Raw genomic sequence first — 20,956 nt, forward strand, 5'->3', positions numbered from 1 at the left:
ACCTGAGCTGTGGCCAGGGGGTGCAGACCTGAGCTGTAGCCAGGGGGTGCAGAGCTGAGCTGTGGGCTGCAGAGCTGAGCTTTGGCCGGGGGGTGCAGAGCTGAGCTGTGGCCGGGGGGTGCAGAGCTGAGCTGTGGCCGGGGGGTGCAGAGCTGAGCTGTAGCCAGGGGGTGCAGAGCTGAGCTGTAGCCAGGGGGTGCAGAGCTGAGCTGTGGCCGGGGAGTGCAGAGCTGAGCTGTGGCTGGGGGGTGCAGAGCTGAGCTGTGGCCGGGGGGTGCAGAGCTGAGCTGTGGCTGGGGGGTGCAGAGCTGAGCTTTGGCCGGGGAGTGCAGAGCTGAGCTGTGGCCGGGGGGTGCAGAGCTGAGCTGTGCCCGGGGGGTGCAGAGCTGAGCTGTGGCCGAGGGGTGCAGAGCTTAGCTGTGGCTCGGGGGTGCAGAGCTGAGCTGTGGCCAGGAGGTGCAGAGCTGAGCTGGCCGGGGAGTGCAGAGCTGAGCTTTGGCTGGGGGGTGCAGAGCTGAGGTGTGGCCGGGGGGTGCAGAGCTGAGCTGTGGCCGGGGGGGTGCAGAGCTGAGCTGTGGCCGGGGAGTGCAGAGCTGAGCTTTGGCTGGGGGGTGCAAAGGTGGGTTGCAACTTGGCTCACCTCTGCACCCCCCCCCAGCTGCAGCTCACCTATGCACCCTGTCTGCAAATCACCTGACTCAATTTACCTCTGCAACACCTGACTGCAGCTCACCTTTGCACATTCCCCCTCCCCCTCCACTGCCCTCATATGGTTAGCTAGCTTTGCAAAACACAGCTGTCAGCAGCCGGTCCCTCTCTATAGTAACTCCCATTTCGGGTCCTATCTTCCCACACAGTGCACCAAGCGCACTCACTCACCGCTCCGCCTCTTCCCCACTGACCGGTGATCACCCCTGGGGCATCAGCTTCCATGCATTAAAATGCAGGAGGAGATGTCCCGCCTCTATACACACTGCACCCGCAGATATCTGTTCCTTCCCTGTCCCACAGTGAGTACAGAGGTAGGGAGGTTCTGTGGGAGCGGATGGTGCTGTCACTTCAACCGAGCTTCTGTGTTTATAAGAGACAGCAGATATGGGTGTGCGGAGGGCCAGTGCCGGAAGTAGTGGAATGGTGTTCCGCCATGTTCCAGCTGAAAAAAAGCCCTGATCACAACTAGGTCTTATTTTCAGGGTAGGTCTTATTTTAGGGGAAACAGGGTACTTAGCAAAGAGGAATGATACATTTCTGAATTCAGGAGACGGCCTTTCTGAAAATCTAGCAGTCACATAAATGATCTTTCTTTTGAAATACTGCAGTTGTGGCTTTGTCTAATAACTTGTTATGGAGTATGCCCACTTCTTAGAGGACGTGACGTGAAAGCGGTGGCCACCCTGGGCCTAGCGCTGATCATGGCTGTAGAAGCTACTTGGCCTTAATTTTGTTAAAGGGTCAGTCCTCCCAAAAGTGGTATTTTGGATGGTAATATTTATGGGACATTTAGGTGGAGTCAGGAATAAGCGAGTCCCTGGCTGTCTTTACATCTTGAATATTTCAGCAGTGAGATCTCCCTATTATAACATAAGATAATTGATGCTGCAAGGAAGATTGTTGGTGTATTCTCCTGTGTATGATAATTGCAATAATACTAATAATACCATCATTCACTAGGGTAGACGTAATTTCCAGAGTTAGCTGAAATATACCAGTTTCATGGCAATGGATTGTCCAAATGTGTTACAATACACAGCAAAAAAGGATGTCCTGAGTGCCATGCTAGTGACATTGCCTAGGCTGGGAAGATGTCATCAGTCTGCTCCAGGCAGGAAGCATTTTCTTCATCTCCTCTCTCCCCCAGTGAATAAACTGCAACATTGTACCAAGTTACAAGGGGAGGGAAGGGACTGTAGCAGAGGGCTGATCTGTTTCTGACAGTTGTGAACACAGCATAGAACTGAACAGGCACCAGGGTTTACATGTCTATATCATCGCTAAGGCCTCATGTACACTGCAGCTGATAAACTCACGTTTAGGAGCTGTTTAGCGTTTTTTTCAGCAGCCCCTGAACTCACCCTAATGTTTTCCTATGTCTCCACGTACACATCTTCGTTTATAGTCGTTTACAGGCAGTTGAGTTTACAGTCGTTTTTTTGAACGCACCAAACTTGCGTTCAGATGTTGATGTTATCAGCTTTTCAAACGCAAAACACTTGTAAATGCGTCTAAATGCGGCAAATCACGTTTATAAGCGTTTGAAAATTATTTTTAACTCTTCCAGTTCCTGATGCTGTCCAGAACCTTTTTTCAGCATGAAAAATGCATGCAAAGCATTTTCAAGGTGCTCAGATGGACAAAACACTGAAAACAGGATGTTCCTACCAAGCTTGTCACACATTGTAATGACCAATTCACACCTCAGTCCTCTCCCACCCTTGGAAACAAAAGATATGTTAATGACCATTCACACCTCAAATACCTCATGAAGACCCCCTGCCAGGTGGCCTTAATGTTTCACTCCACCAGACACCTTTCCACCCTTGGAAACAAAAGAAATGTTAATGAGCAACTCACACCTAAGCTAATCTCAACACATACAGCTGTCTCTGCTTCTACTCTCTGTATTTCTCTGAAACAGTCTGAAATAGTTAATAATTTACCACTTTTAAGTGCATTTTGGGCATTTGGGAGGTTCTACTGTGCGAATCTTTAAAAAATGCTTCTAACGCAAACGCACATAAACACGTTATGCAAACGCAGCTAAACAGACTTTTTTTACCTACATTTTCCAGCAGTCAGTTTCCATTGTTCAGAAGTGTCCCGTGTACATGGGGTCTAAGCCAGCATCATAGTCCAGGAAGTAAATGCTGATCCTTGAAAATGCCTGAACAAATATGGTTCTGTCCTTCTTGAGAAAAAAAGCATGAAAGCACTATCCAGAGGATTGCTGTGATCTCTACTTACTTAACATGCATTCACCAAACTTGAAAATCTGTATCTCATGCTAGGTCCATTTTAAGAAACCTGAGCTGAAACAGTGGTATAAACTGCAACTCCAGATCTCTCCTTTTGAAAGTCTGAAGTGCCTGTCTGTCAGGATGTTGTAGTTTTTAACCTCCCTGGCGGTATTCCTGAGTGTAGCTCGGGGTAAAGTTTCAGTACTACAAGCAGTAACCCCGAGCTACACTCGGGAATACCATGCGGCACTGCTCCGGGATCCCTCGATCACTTACCTTGTCATGCGCTCCCACGATGTCCCTCCTGCAGTGTCCCCGTCAATGTAATCCGGCGGATGCCGGCATCTGTCATCTGGGTGCCGTCCCCTGCGAGCGTCGGGACGTATGGGAATGGAACGGCGGGAAGTTTGAAAATGACAAAAAATGACATTCACTAAAATCACATAGTAAAACATTACTGTATCAAACCATTTCACATACATTTTGTCCCTAGTGCTTTGTCCTGTGCCCTGCCTGCATTTTTACTGTTCTTTCTGCCTGGAAACTGAGAAAAGTCCATGGCGTCCAAAAAGCGTCCCTTTAGGTCAAAAGCGGTTTTAGACCAGCTAGAGAACAGCGATAGTAAATTAGAACTACTTGCAGAATTGAGTGATAATTATTTGTGGAGAAATTCGTCATCAGACACTGAAAACGATTTTGCGACTTTGCTCAGTGATGTGCGAACTTGGCGCAATTTTTCAAATTTCAGTGTTTTTGGTTTGATTATATTATTGAATTACATTATTATTATTATATTATTATTTTTTATGATTATTTATTAAATTATAATTTATGATTTCGTGTTTCAAGTTTTATCCTACCCGGGATGTTTACTAGACTCTTGTTCGGACAGATTTCAGTGAGTTATTCCTAAAAATGACAGGCCTACAATAAAAAAAATACATATTTCCATGCAAAAAAATGTACCGCTTTGAGCACAGAAATATCTCCTAGATTGTAAGCTCGAAAGAGCAGGGCCCTCAAACCCCTCATGTTTTGCATTGTATTGTATTGTTATTGTTCTGTCCCCCTTTGTAATGTACAGCGCTGAGCGAACTATAGGCGCTTTATAAATACTGTATAATAATAATAATAATAATAATAATATGGACATAATCAGACCGCTAGGGTGGTTAAGGCCCCTTTGACATGGGGTGAATTCTGTTCGGCAGGGGATCAGCTCACAGATTAAATCAGATGGGGAGGACGACACATCAGTGTCTGTAAAGCGGACACAGCCAGAGCCTGCTCTGCTCTATAGGCATCCAACGCTGCTGTCCGTTTACACCCAACACCCCTCCAATCCACCTGAATGGAAGAGGATGGATCCACGTCCATTTTTTTTTAGCAGACCTGATCGGACCCAAAGGTAGGTGGGTGTAAACAGACACAAGTCTGTTCACTCCAACCTGCATGGAACTCCCGATCGGATCGCCTGTGTGAAAAGGCCTGAAACAAACATGAAGTCTTGAGTTCACACCTCGAACGGTGATACTATTTGTGCTATTACCCCAATGATTGCTAGCTGAAGATCTTCAGCTGACGAATAACAGCAGGTCTCAGTATAAAGATGCCTGCAGATGTCCCATATTAAGATACCAAGCTCTTGGATCCCATCTAACTGATGTTTAAAGTGAAGTGGTAAAGTGACAGGTTCTTCAAGTAGCCCAAACCCCCATCCAGGAATGCTTACCTACCCTGTACCTCCCTGGCAGAGCCCTGAATAAAAATATCTAAATACGTCCTATATCTGAGCTTTTATAGGTCCAACTATCTTCCTCTAGAACACCACTCAGGTGGGGAGCAATGCATTTTGGGAAGAGAGTTACGAGCTTCTCCATATCTGGAAATACCGGGCATCCCCAACAGCTACAGCTTGAATGGAGCAACAAAGATGACAGGTTCACTTTACATTGTAAGTAAACCCAAGGGCCCATTCATACCAGTAGCTGTGTTCTACCATGGCCTCTGGTGTCCAGTGTGAAAGGAGGAGTGGTGATGCGTCATACATAAGGCATGCCACTGTTTACATTTAACATCTCATTCATATATATTTGTATTGCCTTGTAACAAGCTGCTCTGAAAAAAAAAAAGTACAATTCACACCACTGCAGCACAATGGAGTGAACTGAACACATAGCCAAGGCAATTTGCCTTAAATCCTATGTGTTGGAATGCACATGGTGTGATTACGTCCTAATTCTTTATTCAGCATGTTTGGCAGCCAGGAGTACATTTATGCCTAATACACAAGGTGAGAAAATCGGTTAAAGAAAAAAAAAGTATTTTGGAGCAATTGTCCGATAATCTAATTGTTAGTATACAGCTTTCTAGAGCTGATGACGACAGTTCATGCGAAAATATCCAAAGGGACAAGCACAAAAATATATCTCTTAAAATGACAGAACAAACAATTTTCGTGTAATTAGCATAGTATTTGTACGAAATAAAATCGAGTGACCAAGCCCATGCATAGTCAGAAACAAAAGAATACATTACAATACAATACATCAATTCAAGTTATATTCTGTCTTAAGAAAATTTTCGTAACCTATTCATTTTCAATATGAGTGTAACATGCAAAAAAAAAAACAGACGATCATTCGTGTGATATTCTTATCGTGTGTACGAGGCATAACTATTGTTCTCCTGTTACCGTGGGGGTTATTTAATAAAATGGGAGCGTGCAAAATCTGGTGCAAGTCTTCACAGAAACCAATCAGCTTCCAGGTTTTATTGCCAAAGTTAAATTAGACAAACTGAAGTTAGAAGCTGATTGGCTACCATGTACAGCTGCTCAAGATTCTGTGTGCACCAATTTTAGTAAATCCCCCTGCCAGAGTCAGCTGATAGTGGGCTATTACCCGCTAACAGCTAACGAGACAAAGCCACTCCAGGTTCTGGAAGGATCCTGACAATATTGTAGGGATCCCCCGCCCTCCTGCCTGATTGGCTGAGAGCCAGAGCCAGCTGCACCTGCCCTTCCCAAGCCCAATGTTCAAGTGAGCACAGGAGGAACATAGTCAGCAATCATGAGATAGCTCAGTTCTTGGTCTTGGAGCCAACATGGGACAGCTGCAGCATCACACTGATGCTGCAGCATAGAGGTAAGGGCTCGTTCACACTTGGCTGTTTTACCAACGCTTGCCAAAAGCCCCTATAGCGTTTGGCAAGCGTTGGTCCGGCGTTTGCGGAGCGGTTTTTAACGCTTGGCAAACCCTCTGCAAACATTCCGCAAACGCCGCATGCGTGGTTTAGCGGCGGTTCCTAGGCGTTTGCCGAGCATTAAAAACGCTTATAATGCAGTTTGAATAGTGTTACCGCTCCGCAAACACCCCTCAACCGCGTCGCAAACGCCGGCCGGGTGTTTGCGGAGCGGCACCATAGACTAGAATAGGAGGTTTCAATGCCTCCTGACTCAACCAGAAGCATCCGTTTTGCCGCAACGCGAAGCAAACACTCTCGTTAGAACAGCACCATGTGCTGTAATGTGCAGAATTGGCAGAGACATTTGGGAAGTGGTAAAAACGCTTCCCAAACGCCTCTCTGCCGTCAGCACACAACACTAGTGTGAACGTAGCCTAAGTGTGGACATTTGTTCTTTTCGTAACCCCATACTTCTCCATTAGGGCCTTTTCCACACAACAACATGTTTACAAAACCATTTTTCATGCATTTTGACATAGGATGTTATCGATTTCAAAGAACCATATACATGTGCACCAATTCTCAGAAACTGCTACATGTGTTTCATCTCTGCAGGTTACTCTATGCATGTGAACTTTGTCCAGAGAAGGATTATGTGACATAATATTCTTCAAGAAAAAAAAGCAGTGACGTCACTCTATGTATGAAATCTTGGCAACACCACACAGACTAAACAGTCCTCTGCCAAGACACATGCCAGTGATGACATGAAAATCAGCAGATATTCCACTTAGCCCAAAGTACAGCATAACCGTGCCATTTCTCACCATTCCTGTTCTACAACAGCTTCCCCCGGGACACAGCTCATACGACGTGCATTCATTTCTCCAGCAAGGTAAGAATTAGAACAACATCGCTCAATGTGGTCTTACATATTCACCTTTAAGTAAGGAGTACTTTACTATTCCAGAAGTACAGCTGAGTATAGTGTATATGTCCTGTCTCAGAACTGCAAACATTTTCCGTAACCGGAATTAAAATAAACCATTTTTAGGGACTTCTGGATCTATATAGTAACACAGAAACTCTGTATGTAAAACACATAAGAGGTGATCCAATTTCTGGAGGTTCTAGATTATGATATAAATATGAAATTCTAAGATACTGCTGTATGTGTGCTTATTTGATGCCGAACAACAAGGCCGAGCAAGCAAGGGGCCACATTACTACCAACTTTTGTACTTATATAAGCAGAAAAAAAATAAACACTTTATGGATTACTTTTTTCTAAATTCAAGAACAAAATGGTACAGTTGCAAGAAAAAGTATGTGAACCCCTTGGGATTACGTGGAGTTTTGCATGAATTGGGCATAAAATGTGCTCTAAACGCCATCTAAGTCACAACAATAGAAGAACACAGTCTGCTGAACATAATACTACACAAACATTAGATGTTGCCATGGTTTAATTGCACATAACACGTAAACATTCATAGTGCAGGGAGGAAAAAGTATGTGAGGCCCTAGCTTAATGACTTCTCCCCGAGTTAATTGTAGCCAGGACTGAGCCAACCTTGACTCCAATCAGTGTGATGATATTGGATGTGTTGCTGACAGCTGTCCTGCCCTTAAAAAACACACACCTGTTTTGGGTTTACTGGTTTCAAGAAGCACTGTCTGATGTGAACCATGCCTCGCAGAAAAGAGCTCTCAGAAGACCTACGATCAAGAATTGTTGACTTGCATGAAGCTGGAAAGGGTTACAAAAGTATCCCCAAAAGCCTTGATGTTCATGTGTCCACGGTAAGACAGACTGTCTACAAATGGAGAAAGTTTAGCACTGTTTCTACTCTCCCTAGGCGTGGTCGTCCTGTAAAAATGACTGCAAGAGCACAGCGCAGAATGCTGCATGAGGTAAAGAAGAATCCCAGAGCGTCAGCTAAAGACCTACAGAAATCTCTGGCACATGCTAACATTTTTGTTGACACATCTACAATAAGGAAAACATTAAACAAGAATGGAGTACATGGGAGGACACCACGCAGGAAGCCATTGCTGTCCAAAAAGAATATTGCAGCACGTTTGAAGTTTGCAAAAGAGCACCTGGATGTTCCACAGCACTACTGGCAAAATATACTGTGGATAGATGAAACCAAGATTGAGTTGTTTGGGAAGAACACACAACACTATGCGTGGAGAAAAAAAGGCACAGCACACCAACATCAAAACCTCATCCCCACTGTAAAACATGGCGGAGGGAGCATCATGGTTTGGGGCTGCTTTGCTGCCTCAGGGCCTGGACGGATTGTTGTCATTGATGGGAAAATGAATTCCAGAGTTTATCAAGACATTTTTCAGGAAAACGTACGACCATCTGTCCGCCAACTGAAGCTCCGCAGAGGATGGGTGATGCAACAGGACAATGACCCAAAGCATACAAGTAATTCAACAAAACAATGGCTGCAACAGCACAGAATATGCCTTCTGGAGTGGCCCAGTCAGAGTCCTGACCTCAACCCGATTGAAATGCTGTGGTATGACCTTAAGAGAGCGATTCACACCAGACATCCCAAGAATATTGCTACACTGAAACAGTTTTGTGAAGAGGAGTGGTCCAAAATGACTCCAGATCATTGTGCAGGTCTGATCTGCAACTACAGGAAACGTTTGGTTGAGGTTATTGCTGCCAAAGGAGGGTCAACCAGTTATTAAGTCCAAAGGTTCACATACTTTTTCCTCCCTGCACTGTGAATGTTTACATGTTATGTGCAATTAAACCATGGCAACATCTAATGTTTGTGTAGTATTATGTTCAGCAGACTGTGTTCTTCTATTGTTGTGACTTAGATGACATTCAGAGCACATTTTATGCCCAATTCATGCAAAACTCCACGTAATCTCAAGGGGTTCACATACTTTTTCTTGCAACTGTATATACAGCATTACTATAGCTTAGACAGCATTTGTTTTTTATTCATGCACCCCCCACCCCTTTATTTTCACCTGGTCATCCTGCAATAACACAATTCTTTTCCTAGGGTGACAATGTGCACTTCATCTATTGAGGTTCCAGAAGCAATGTCATCCTAGGCTTCCACAGCAATTGCTACCAAGTAAGGTGCCAGATGTGGTTAGTTCACCTTTACAGGAAAAATGTAAAATGGTCTCTGCTGCACTTAACTCTGGGGTCATCGAGTGGTTAACACCCCCACAGCTGCTCCAGCGGTCCAGGGATTTGAAATCCCTGCTCTTCTCCCTCTTCTTGGTCAGCGTGGAGGGGGGGGGGGCGTACTGTGGCCAGTGGGAGTGGAAAATACCCCAGGGTCAGTAGAATTGAATAATGTCTCAGGCCAGTGGGAGTAGAAAATACCCCAGGGTCAGTAGAATTGAATAATGTCTCAGGCCAGTGGGAACAGAAAATACCCCAGGGTCAGTAGAATTGGACAATGTCTCAGGCCAGTGGGAACAGAAAATACCCCAGGGTCAGTAGAATTGGACAATGTCTCAGGCCAGTGGAGGTAGAAAATACCCCAGGGTCAGTAGAATTGGACAATGTCTCAGGCCAGTGGAGGTAGAAAATACCCCAGGGTCAGTAGAATTGGACAATGTCTCAGGCCAGTGGGAGTAGAAAATTCCCCAGGGTCAGTAGAATTGGATAATGTCTCAGGCCAGTGGGAGTAGAAATTACCCCAGGGTCAGTAGAATTGGACAATGTCTCAGGCTTGATGGTCAGTTAGGGTAAAAAGATCACAAAAAGCCTGTGGCCAGTAGGAAGAGGAATAATGCCCCATCATTGGTACTAGTGGGAGGAACAGTGTCCAATCATTGGTGTCATGGAGAGGAATAGTGTCCAATCATTTATATTATAGGAGTTATTTCCCATTGTTGGTGTCAGTGGAAGGAATACTACTTTATTGCTGCTATCAGTCGAACGAGTAATGCAGCGTCATTGGTGCCAGTTGGAGGAATGACGCCTCATCGTTGGTGTCAGTGGGAAGAATAGTGTACCATATCATTAGAAGAAACAGGCCTGGATAAAGGTAAGCAAAGCACTGCATCCAACCCATGGGTCAAAATTTTGAGACCACTGAACTAGATGATCAACAAAGTATTTTGCCCTCCTGGAAATCAACTGAGGAAGAGATACTTAACATCTGTTATCTTAGGGCATAACTGCAATACTTGCCACTGTTTTTTCATTATTTCACACAGCTTCTGTCAGTGAAATCCAAATTGGGCGATTATACATAATGGACCAGATTCCTTCTTGGTTGTCCCTCTGGAAACCCAAAGATCCATGCATTCCAAATTGTTTGCCTTTGCTCAACTACTTAAAGTATGCCCTCTTTCAGAGTCACTGATACATATGTTCAGCCTCAGTTTTGATTTTGTAATCCACCACTTGGGACACAATTTCAATGGATCCTCTAAAATTATCTTGTTGGAATCCTATTTAATAGGGTTCTTAGATGGTGGCTTACGGAATGTAACAATGTGCTGGCTGCAGTCTCCTTCCTGTGGGTTCCTGTATACAATCTATCCCCAACAACAGAGATCCAAATGTGTCATTTTCTTACTGTCAGGTAGATACATCAAGTTGATGTTTCTTTTATTCTTATTCAAATTCAGGATCAATTCATCAAGAAGTTGATTCATACCGTTCCAAAGCTTTCATTTGCTGGCACAAATGGCCTACCCAGCATTCTTGTGAATTTTTGGAAGGGTATAGAATGTGAGTACAAGTCCACCAGCAAATACTTAAATTCATAATAGATAAGGCATGTTTATCTTGTCAATTCCAATTTAAAATTCAAAGTACCAATTCTAGAGAAGAGTTATGGTCCAACTTCAGATTAGTGAGTGGGTCTCTTAATAAAAAATATATTTGTACAAGTTCCTCAGAGATAATTCCACATTGTTCGCTCCGTTTTTGTTTTAATTACTACTCCGGGGGCTGATTTTCATGATTGCAGAATCTTTCTCTTTTTTGGTGTTAAATTATCAATTCCTCATATTGATCAACCAGCTTTTTTTACATTCTTTTGGACAAACGCTAAAAATAAGCCAATTATTTAATTCTTAGAAAGAGATGACACTATTCTAGTCTTCACATTTAGGCTGCATTCACTTCTACGTGTTCTGGGGATGTGTGCAGAAACACACACTTACAGTACCATTAATTGTTTTTGGTACCCAAACGAGGCCAGCAAACGTGCTTTTCGGCATGTGACAAGTGAGCTAAAACACAGTGTAAAAATGTGCCAAGCTGGTGCATTTTTCACACGTTTGTGAAAAGAAAGGAACAATTCTGCAATTTTACTTAAATCTAAGCAAAAACAAAAAAAACCCACCAAGTCCCCTCCAGAGACGAGACCTGGGCAGGGCTGATAACACTGCTGTGGATATCAGTGCAGGGTGAGCAGAATTCAGAAGTTAGAAGCTCGCTGGATTTCTAACAGGTTCAACATTCATTTTGCTGTACTTTGTACATTGTTAAATATTGGGTAATGATGAAAGTTTTTTTTTTATTTTACAATGACAAACACTTTAACTATCAATGCTATTTTTAAATGCTCAGATAATTTTAAATTATAGAGATAAGATGCAGAATTTACAATTTTCACCTAATATTTTCCCAAAGTTAAATAATCTGAACTACTAAGCAAAGACTTTCTAAAAAAAAAATAGGTACACTGCCATAACCGACCTTGTCTTGTGAAAATGCCAGTTGCCTGGCTGTCATGCTGATTTCCTGTATGCAATACTTTCTAAGCTACTAAACTATAACAAACACGTAGGAGGAACTGCAGTAAAGGTTTGAGCATTGTCAAAAAAAACAACACATATCTATTATAGTATCAAAAAACACATCAACAAAATTGACACATTATCTAAATAGTCATTATTAAACTACATGTTTTATGTAGGTAAAACCCGACTTGGTTTGGTGCATATCGATAAAGCTAAAGCTATATGGCTTGTGACTGACAATGCCAGCAACCAATGAAACAATGCAAGATACAAGGTGTCATGGTGCCTGGACCAGGGGCAGACTGACAATTCATGGGGCCCCCTGGCAATAGGGGATCGTGGGGTCCCTGTGTCCTTGCCCACATTCAAAGCACACCCAAAACGCCTATAAAAAAGGTGCCAATGGCATTTCACGGGGCCCCCTACTGACCCTGGGCCCTCGGGCACTGCCCGAGTGCTCAAATGGTCAGTCCGCCCCTAGCCTGGACTGATCGAACACATTCATGCACTGCTGCCACTATGTATGTTTAATTGTGGATACATGCGCCTCTGTAGTCATGTGTAATATGACCAACAACACATGCAACCAGTGAAACAATGCAAGCTGAAGGATCACATGAGGCCTGGACTGACAATTACATAATGCTGACACTATGCACAATCCGTGGTGGCTACATTGGGCTGTGTGGCTTGCACCATAAAGAGCTGGTGGTTTTATTATATAAAAAACCATTGTCATTATTGATCTAATTAGATAATCTAATTGCAAGAAAAAAACAAAATGACTCTTCGAGCCCTTTGTTTTCATGGAGCTGATACCGAAGTACTGTATGTGTACATCTGGAACACCTGTAGTGTTGATCATTGTAGCTGTCCAATTAATTTGAAGCTTTTTTCTATTTTGGGCTTGAAATAAAACATCTTGGTAGATCTGTTTATGATCAATGCATAAATGAGCCTTATTATAATTTACAAATGGTGGATTCTAAACCTGGAAATACAAATGTAGATTTTAGACTGAAATTTTTTGTTTTAAGAATGTTTGTCCAGTTTTCTAATTGTTAGTGGAGTCAGACATTCATTTTTCATTGCTGGCACAAGAAAATTCGAAGGAGAGGGATGGAAATTTTTTCTCAAAGAATGGAAGTTTTAACAGTAAACATGGTTTCCTTTGGGAAAGTCCATTCACTCCAACATCAAATGTTGAAAGCAGACATTTTTTGAAGTACATTTGAATTAAATCCGTCCTTGAATATACTGATGAGAATGTTTGTACAAATGTTCGCTCAAAAATCTACTAGTATACAGCCAGCTTTACTGTCTAACTCAAAATACAAGACAGGAAAGCATTTCTTTGCCATATACACAGTAACCATAACAGGCCATCACTGACATTATAAATCACTGTTGTAGGTTGGGTATTCTAGATTACTTATAAAATGCTTACGTTTCCATTTACTCTGCAATACGTATATATATACATAGCATATCAATAGTGCATTCACAGAGAAGTGGAACTATACTACAGATCAATAATGTAGGAGATACTCCATTCTTTGAATATTCAGAAGATCCATGGAATCTGAAGCTGAAGTTTTAGTTCTTTTACACTAGTATGTATAATTATAATATACGCATTTACATGGGAGAATTTTGACTTTGCCCGTTCTCCAGTGAAATGTTTAAAAAAATATATAAATGTTTCATTTTATACGGAGCTGTTTTTGAAGTGCTGTCCGACATTTTCCACAGGACACAAACATGGAATTGCTGAATATTCATTTGCATGATGGAAAAATCTTCCTAACAAGGTTCAGCAAGCCAGTCTTCTTAAATGTTACAAAAAAATAAACATGCAACTACACACAGTAGAGACTACTGGTTTTATGGCTAAGGTTGCCAACATTTTGCCAATCTGGCTGGTAAACAAATGGACTTGATGCCAATGTATGAAAAGGACAAACTTCAAAACATATGAATGCCATTTTTTTCGCCAAAAGAGATCAAAACAATAATTTAGGAAATTTAGTAAAGACTGAGATCCTGTTTAAAGTGGAACTTTAGTCGCTTAATTACAAATGTGCACACTGGCTGAATTTTAAATCCATGAAAGTATTATCTGCTTGTTCGCATTGTACACTGAGCTGCACACATACATCTCTATGTACAATTTCAGCATCTGCCAAAATTAATGAACTCCCACGTGTGCATAGTGATGTCATACTGGCCCAGCCAATCAAAAAGGCCAAAAATGGGAACCCAAAAGGAGCTAGCCAAACGTGTCAGTGGCCAGCGTGGGACTACGCTACTGAAGTGAAGGTGAGAATAGCGCACACTTGTGAATAGGGCCATCAGCGATTACATGTGGGAGAACAAGCAGGGGTTCCAAGCGATTGAAAGCAATGAGTTGCCAACAGCTCCTGCAGCTAATAGCAGCCACTCACATATTCAAACATGCTCAAACAGCGATTACCTGCAAATGATCAGCCCTGGATGAAGACTGTCTTTGTCCAGGGCTTATCATTCACAGGTAATCGCTCCATTACAGGGGCGGACTGACCATTTGGAAACTCGGGCACTGCCCAAGGGCCCGGGGTCAGTAGGGGGCCCCATGAGATGCCTCTGGTACCTTTTTCATAGACTTTTTTGAGTTTGGGCAAGGACACAGGGGCCCCATGATCCCCTATTGCCCGGGGGCCCCATGAGTTGTCAGTCCGCCCCTGCTCCATTATTACATGGCAGCAGCTGTGATTAGCTGCAGGAGCTGTTGGCCTCCCATTGCTTTCAGTGGGGCTTTAGCCCACAGCTAATCATTTGGAAACTCCACTCCATTCATAAGTGTGAATGGGGCCTTAAAGCGGAGCTATACTCACCCCCACTTCAGCAATGCAGTCCGTCTGCAGCTTCTGATAGATTTGGTTGGTCTTCTGGGTTCTGGGGCTAAGCGGATACTGCCATCCAAAACTGTACAGCATGGACTGTCTCCTTATTGACATAATTCTATTCTTTTTGCCACACTTACATCACAAAATCCTAGTTCATATCCATTCCAAAAAATTTAGGCCTGCTCACATAGGTTATTTTTGAAGTTGGGCAGTCTATGAACATTCAGATATTTACATATTCATGACAAGCAGTATATGAGCTTTAAAACAAGTCCTCACTGACCTCTGTATCTTTAAGCACTTTGGAGTAATTCATTTTCAAAGTTCAAGCCAGAAGCACTAAAGTTGTTTGAGTCATTTTCTCTGCAGATCAGCTCCCTCTGCCAGCAGTGACTCAGCTGCCTTCCAGCCTTGTAATGTCTAAAGTAATCTGTAAAGTAACACAGAGCAAGAGCTCTGGGAGAAGGAACAGGGTAGGGTGAGCTGCTGAGAGACCCAAATTCAATGACTTCATTGCTTCTAAAGACTGATTGCACCACTGTGCCTACAAATACATAGGTCGGTAGGGGGTAGCTTGTTAGAGCGTAAGTCAAGCTAAAATGAAATGAAAAAAAAAGAAAAAACACATAAGCAGCACATCTCTGCAATATATGCACATATGAACACATTTAATCCTTTAAAGATCCTGCAAGTAGAAATAAGTAGTAAAATACCTCCTGATGTGCCATAAATGCACTTTGCTCTTAAAGCATACCTTGCACTAAAATGCAAAGTCCACGTATGTGGCTTCCCTCACCCCTGGGGATACAATACCACATTACAGAACTTTAAAAAAAAAAACAAAGAAAGAAAATGCATTAAAATACTTACGTTAATCCTGGGTTCCACCGCTTCCTGTCAATGACGTCACTGGGCCTCATGATCCCAGTTCTTGCAGAAGAACGCTGCAGTACAAAATTTTTGTGGCCTGAGTGGTGTCAGCCCCACCCAGTGTATTTTTCTAAATGACTCAACCACTATTACTCTCAGGACAGCTCTGAATTTCTGTTGAGCTTTAGCTATTGATCTCTGCAGACTTTGTTCTACAAAGAAGGCAAGGTTTGCCTGGTATACAAATGAAAAGGAGCTGAGATCGCCATCTACTGGCTGCAAATGTAAACATGAAACATTGATATGCAATGGAAAATAAAAATGATATTTTAAAAAAATGTTACACACACAAACCATACACTGACTAATTGGCTCTGGGACTCCAATTTAAAAATCCCCGCTTTTGACTTCCAAGTCTGCACACTTTCTGCAGCACTTACAAGATGGCCCCAGTCTTCCTGCTGGACATTTATTTACATAGAGAATACAAGAGGACTAGAAATATTCCTGTGGTAACAGAAGGCATAAGACTCCAAGGTAAGCAGAAACTCTGGAACCATGTTGGGGAGGGGGTTGGTGCTGGAATCTCCAAGAGATAAGAAGCCAGATTCAGATACCCGACTCCAACTGTAAATTAAACACAATCACTTCTGAGTGGAGTAACTCTTTAAATAACAGCCCCTGAGTAAAATTAAAATAATTGAAACAGATTCTTTGAAAATGTTCTCTCTCTCTATCTAGATATGACTTTAAATAAATAAAACTGTGTGCAAGCTACTTTGCATAAGACGCATATTTTACATGTTGAAACTGATGGTTCTTGCCTATCCATGGCTGCATGCATGTAGTAACACATGTTTATAGCATGTGCTACTAAATGCATGTTCAAATGTGTGTTGATCTGCATTGTTGTGTGTAATAATGTACATTTTTTTCCTCATACATTATGCATAGCCTTGGAGGAATTGTCAAGACTGGAAGTTTACATGATACAGTTGCAACTAAAGGGGCCAAAAATTGCGTCTTTTTTTGCAAATGTTTTGATGACTTGGTTTAACGCCCAGCACTGCATGAAATAAAAAATGCAGCATGCTGGAATTTTTCCAAACACGCTGCACTGCAGCGCGACAATATGAACAGGCTCCTCCATAGCTAACGGACTTTCCATGCAAATTGCACTTTGCTGCAGTAATGGCATGAATATGACGCACAAACATGTGCAAGTGTGAACAGGCCATAAAGAGATCAAAAATAATTAGTGAGCAGCTGAGTCTGTGGGGGCTGATTTATTAACACCCCGGTCACATGAGGTGCGACTTGGCATGCAATTTGCATGCCCAGCGACTTGCAAATCATATGCCAAGTTGCACCCTATTGTCCGCTATTAGAGCGGTCATATCAGTGCGGTTCTGACTTGGTCGGAGCCGCACCGACTCCTAAAGTAGTGCATGCACTACTTCTGTTGTGATTTGCATAGACATCTGTGTCTGATGTCTTGCAAATCACAATGAAATCGGCAGGTCACCTGATTTTGAAATTGTGCGACTTTACTGTAAGTTGCACAATTTCAAAATCGGCTTTGATGTGACCGGGGGCTAAAGGTAAATAGACTGTTCACTTTGCAAAGGGAAATCACACTTTGCGAGGGGATTTTCCCTTACCTTAGTGAATGTTGGGAAGCTATGCTGACTTTCAACATCCAATTGTGCAAAAATGCTGTTTTCTTTCTCTTTTTCCTTACACACAGTTGGGTATTTCCTTCTAAAGTGAATTTTCACCACATTCACTAATTTACCGGGAAATTATCTTGCAATGTGAACAACTTTTAGCAAATCAACCCTTGTATCTTCATAGCACTGTAGTGGAGCAATGCGCCAACAAAGTTTTGCTCTGTGATGGAAAAAAACATGATTTTTCCCTGTAAAAACGCTGATTGAAGTAAACGCAAATGTATATGGCCACAAATGTTACTTTGGTATTACAAAACGTGTGAGTAAATGGAACAAGCCTGAGAAAAAAAAAAAAAACGAAGAGCGAAGCTGTCAATTCAAACATTCCCACCTGTCCCCGTCTTCTCACAGGGAGTCACTGGGGTGATGGGTAGCCTGAAAAAACAAACAAAAAACACCAATATGGACCTATGGTGACTACATAAAAGAATATGGGAAGACAAGAAGGTAAAAAGGAGCAGGCAGCACAGCTGAGCCGTGCCGTGGAAGCTTTGCCGCTTGCAATTGTCTAGAGAATCTTTACTGGAGACAAAGGTCCAGGAACACATTGTGGATTGCTGGCCATCTGTCTACAGCTGCAGATACCCGGGGCTCGTCCGCCACAGCCTTCCAACGCCAAACCAGAAACACAATCGCTGCAGAAGGTGGACTTTTACTGCTATTTACAAACCTTGCAAAGGGGCATCTGATGGCAAAGAGAAAAAAAAGGAAACAAACGACTAAACAAATAAAAATTATATATATATATATATATATATAAACAAAGACACACATATTCCATTAAGGTGGATGTTTAAAGCAACATTAACCCTTGTGATCCTGCCTAACTAAACTAGGATCTCAACATTGCAAAAAAAGACTGCAATAACTGTCAGGATGACTTTAACACATTGAAAGGCCAAATGACACCCCCCCTCCTCCTCCACCTCCCAGCACAGGAACAAAAGTGGCCCCATCTGTCCCTCTCTGAACTCTCCCATACACCCATCAGCAAAGCAAGTTTTTTTTTCTTGTTTTAAATGTCCAAGTCCTAAACTGAAAGTAAGTTTGCCCAGTGGTAACGCAGCATTCCTGTCACTACAGCAAACAGTAGCTGGATCCTATCATCTACGATCTGTCAAGGTCTTCACAGTCCAGGAGAAGTGCTAAAAGTAACATGGGACAGCACAGGGAAAGTGTGTGTGTGTGTGTATGTTTGGGGGGCATCAACCTGATCTAAGCAGCACAAGTTGTACAATCTGACATCTTCCTGTCTGTCAACCCCAAAAAAAAAAAAAGAATGTAGCACCAACAGTGACTGTAGTGCACTTTATGTGATAAAAAACAGAATGTAGCACCAACAGTGACTGTAGTGCACTCTGTGTGATAAAAAAAAGAATGTAGCACCAATAGTGATTGTAGTGCACTCTATGTAATAAAAAAAATTATGTAGCACCAACAGTGACTGTAGTGCACTCTGTGTGATAAAAAAAAGAATGTAGCACCAACAGTGACTGTAGTGCACTCTGTCTGATAAAAAAAGAATGTAGCACCAACAGTGACTGTAGTGCACTCAGTGTGATAAAAAAAAAAAAGAATGTAGCACCAACAGTGATTATAGTGCACTCTATGTGATAAAAAAAAGAGAATGTAGCACCAACAGTGACTGTAGTGCAGTCTGTGTGATTAAAAAAAAGAATGTAGCACCAACAGTGACTGTAGTGCACTCTGTGTGATAAAAAAAAAGAATGTAGCACCAACAGTGACTGTAGTGCACTCTATGTGATAAAAAAAAAGAATGTAGCACCAACAGTGACTGTAGTGCACTCTATGTAATAAAAAAAAGAATGTAGCACCAACAGTGACTGTAGTGCACTTTATGTGATTAAAAAAAAAAGTAGCACCAACAGTGATTGTAGTGCACACTGTGTGATTAACAAAAAGAATGTAGCACCAACAGTGATTGTAGTGCACACTGTGTGATTAAAAAAAAGAATGTAGCACCAACAGTGACTGTAGTGCACTTTATGTGATTAAAAAAAAATGTAGCACCAACAGTGATTGTAGTGCACACTGTGTGATTAAAAAAAAGAATGTAGCACCAACAGTGACTGTAGTGCACTTTATGTGATAAAATAAAAATGTAGCACCAACAGTGACTGTAGTGCACTCTGTGTGATAAAAAAAAAAAGAATATAGCACCAACAGTGACTGTAGTGCACTTTATGTGATAAAAAAAAATGTAGCACCAACAGTGATTGTAGTGCACACTGTGTGATTAAAAAAAAAGAATGTAGCAGCAACAGTGATTGTAGTGCACATTATGTGATAAAAAAAAGAATGTAGCACCAACAGTGACTGTAGTGCACACCGTGATCATCCCTACTTAGAAAAAAGAAGACTACAGCAAACTCTATGTGATTAAAAAAAGAACATAGCACCAACAGTGACTGTAGAGCACTCTGTGTGATAAGAATAAAAGAATGTAGCACCAACAGTGACCGTAGCGCACTCTAGGTGATGATCCACACTTGGAGATCCTAGTAGGGATCATCCACACTAGAAGAGGTCCTTGTTTTGTAAACACAATCCAATACAGTCAATGATTCGGTCAACACTGGGACATGATTGGGTAAGCACGATCCACAACCTTTCTGACAGCAGAGATGACTGGAGCTGTCACTTGGAAGTGATGGAACTTTGACACCATGATAGCAGAGTTAGGAAATAAAAAAGATACAATGTACGAAGAGAAGGCAAGAAGTTGTACTCACCACATGCAGTGTCACCTGAGGTCTAAAGCATCAGGATGGTGCCCCCTGTCCTGTCCCCTAGTCATGCAGCAGATCCATATGTCTGCACAATTTCTGGTGCCTATGGCTGGCTGCAGGCTTGAAGCATTCTACAATGGAGGAGGAGGAGGGGAGACAGCAGGAGAAAGCCACTGGCTGCTAGGCTTGCCTGCGATCCCAGCACTTGCCATGAAACAATATGACGTGAAGTAAAGCTCTTGCAAGCTCCTTGCCCTGGAGCTCACGTCAAAATGCTCCTCCTCTGTCCCTAGCAGAACTCCCTCCTCTGGCTGTGTGTCTCTCCTCTCCTCTCCCTCCCTCCTTCGGTGCTTTCTACCCTTCCCCCTCCTCCTCCCAGCCTCTGATCTGCAGACTAGAGAGTACAGGCAGCAGCTATAGCACATGCCCCACTTGGAGGGGACTGGCCAATGGCAGGGAGGCCTCTCACATATCACTTACATGTGTCTTTGTCCCAAGAGATGAAGAAATGTTAATGCAAATCTGCTGCAAGGCAATGTGTGTGTGTGTGCGCGCGCGTGTGTGCTGGTGGCCCAGTGCTGCATCTAGAGGTGCACACACACTCCCCATGCTGACCTGTCAAATCTCTCCCTGATCTGGTGCAATGTTGGAGGGGAGGGTGAAGCACAAGCCTACATTTAAAAAAAAATGCTGGAGAGGTTGATTTTTTTTTTTTTGCTCAAGTTCTCATCAACTACTCTGCGTTATTTTAAGAACAGCGAAGGAAAGGCAAGGTTTCAGCCTGATATTATTCTTTAGGTGCAGAATGCAGTGTCCTCGTTATACCCCAT

The 20,956-nt window shown here is 42.6% G+C and overlaps 1 protein-coding gene across 2 annotated transcripts in view; it reads right to left on the bottom strand.

Annotated features, from left to right (window-relative positions):
• SERTAD2 (SERTA domain containing 2) overlaps positions 1-20,419 on the bottom strand; it is a 126,243-nt gene extending 105,824 nt beyond the window's left edge. For both annotated transcript variants that reach the window (XM_089656241.1, XM_089661832.1), the window contains exon 1: positions 20,130-20,419. The gene's annotated coding sequence lies outside the window, so the exon portion shown is untranslated. The remainder of the gene's footprint in view (positions 1-20,129) is intronic.
• Positions 20,420-20,956: the final 537 nt, after the last annotated feature.

The sequence above is a fragment of the Staurois parvus genome, unplaced genomic scaffold (genome assembly GCF_062004578.1).
Source record: "Staurois parvus isolate SC_StPar_1 unplaced genomic scaffold, SC_StPar_1.0 ptg000001l, whole genome shotgun sequence".
NCBI classification, from domain to species: Eukaryota; Metazoa; Chordata; class Amphibia; order Anura; family Ranidae; genus Staurois; species Staurois parvus.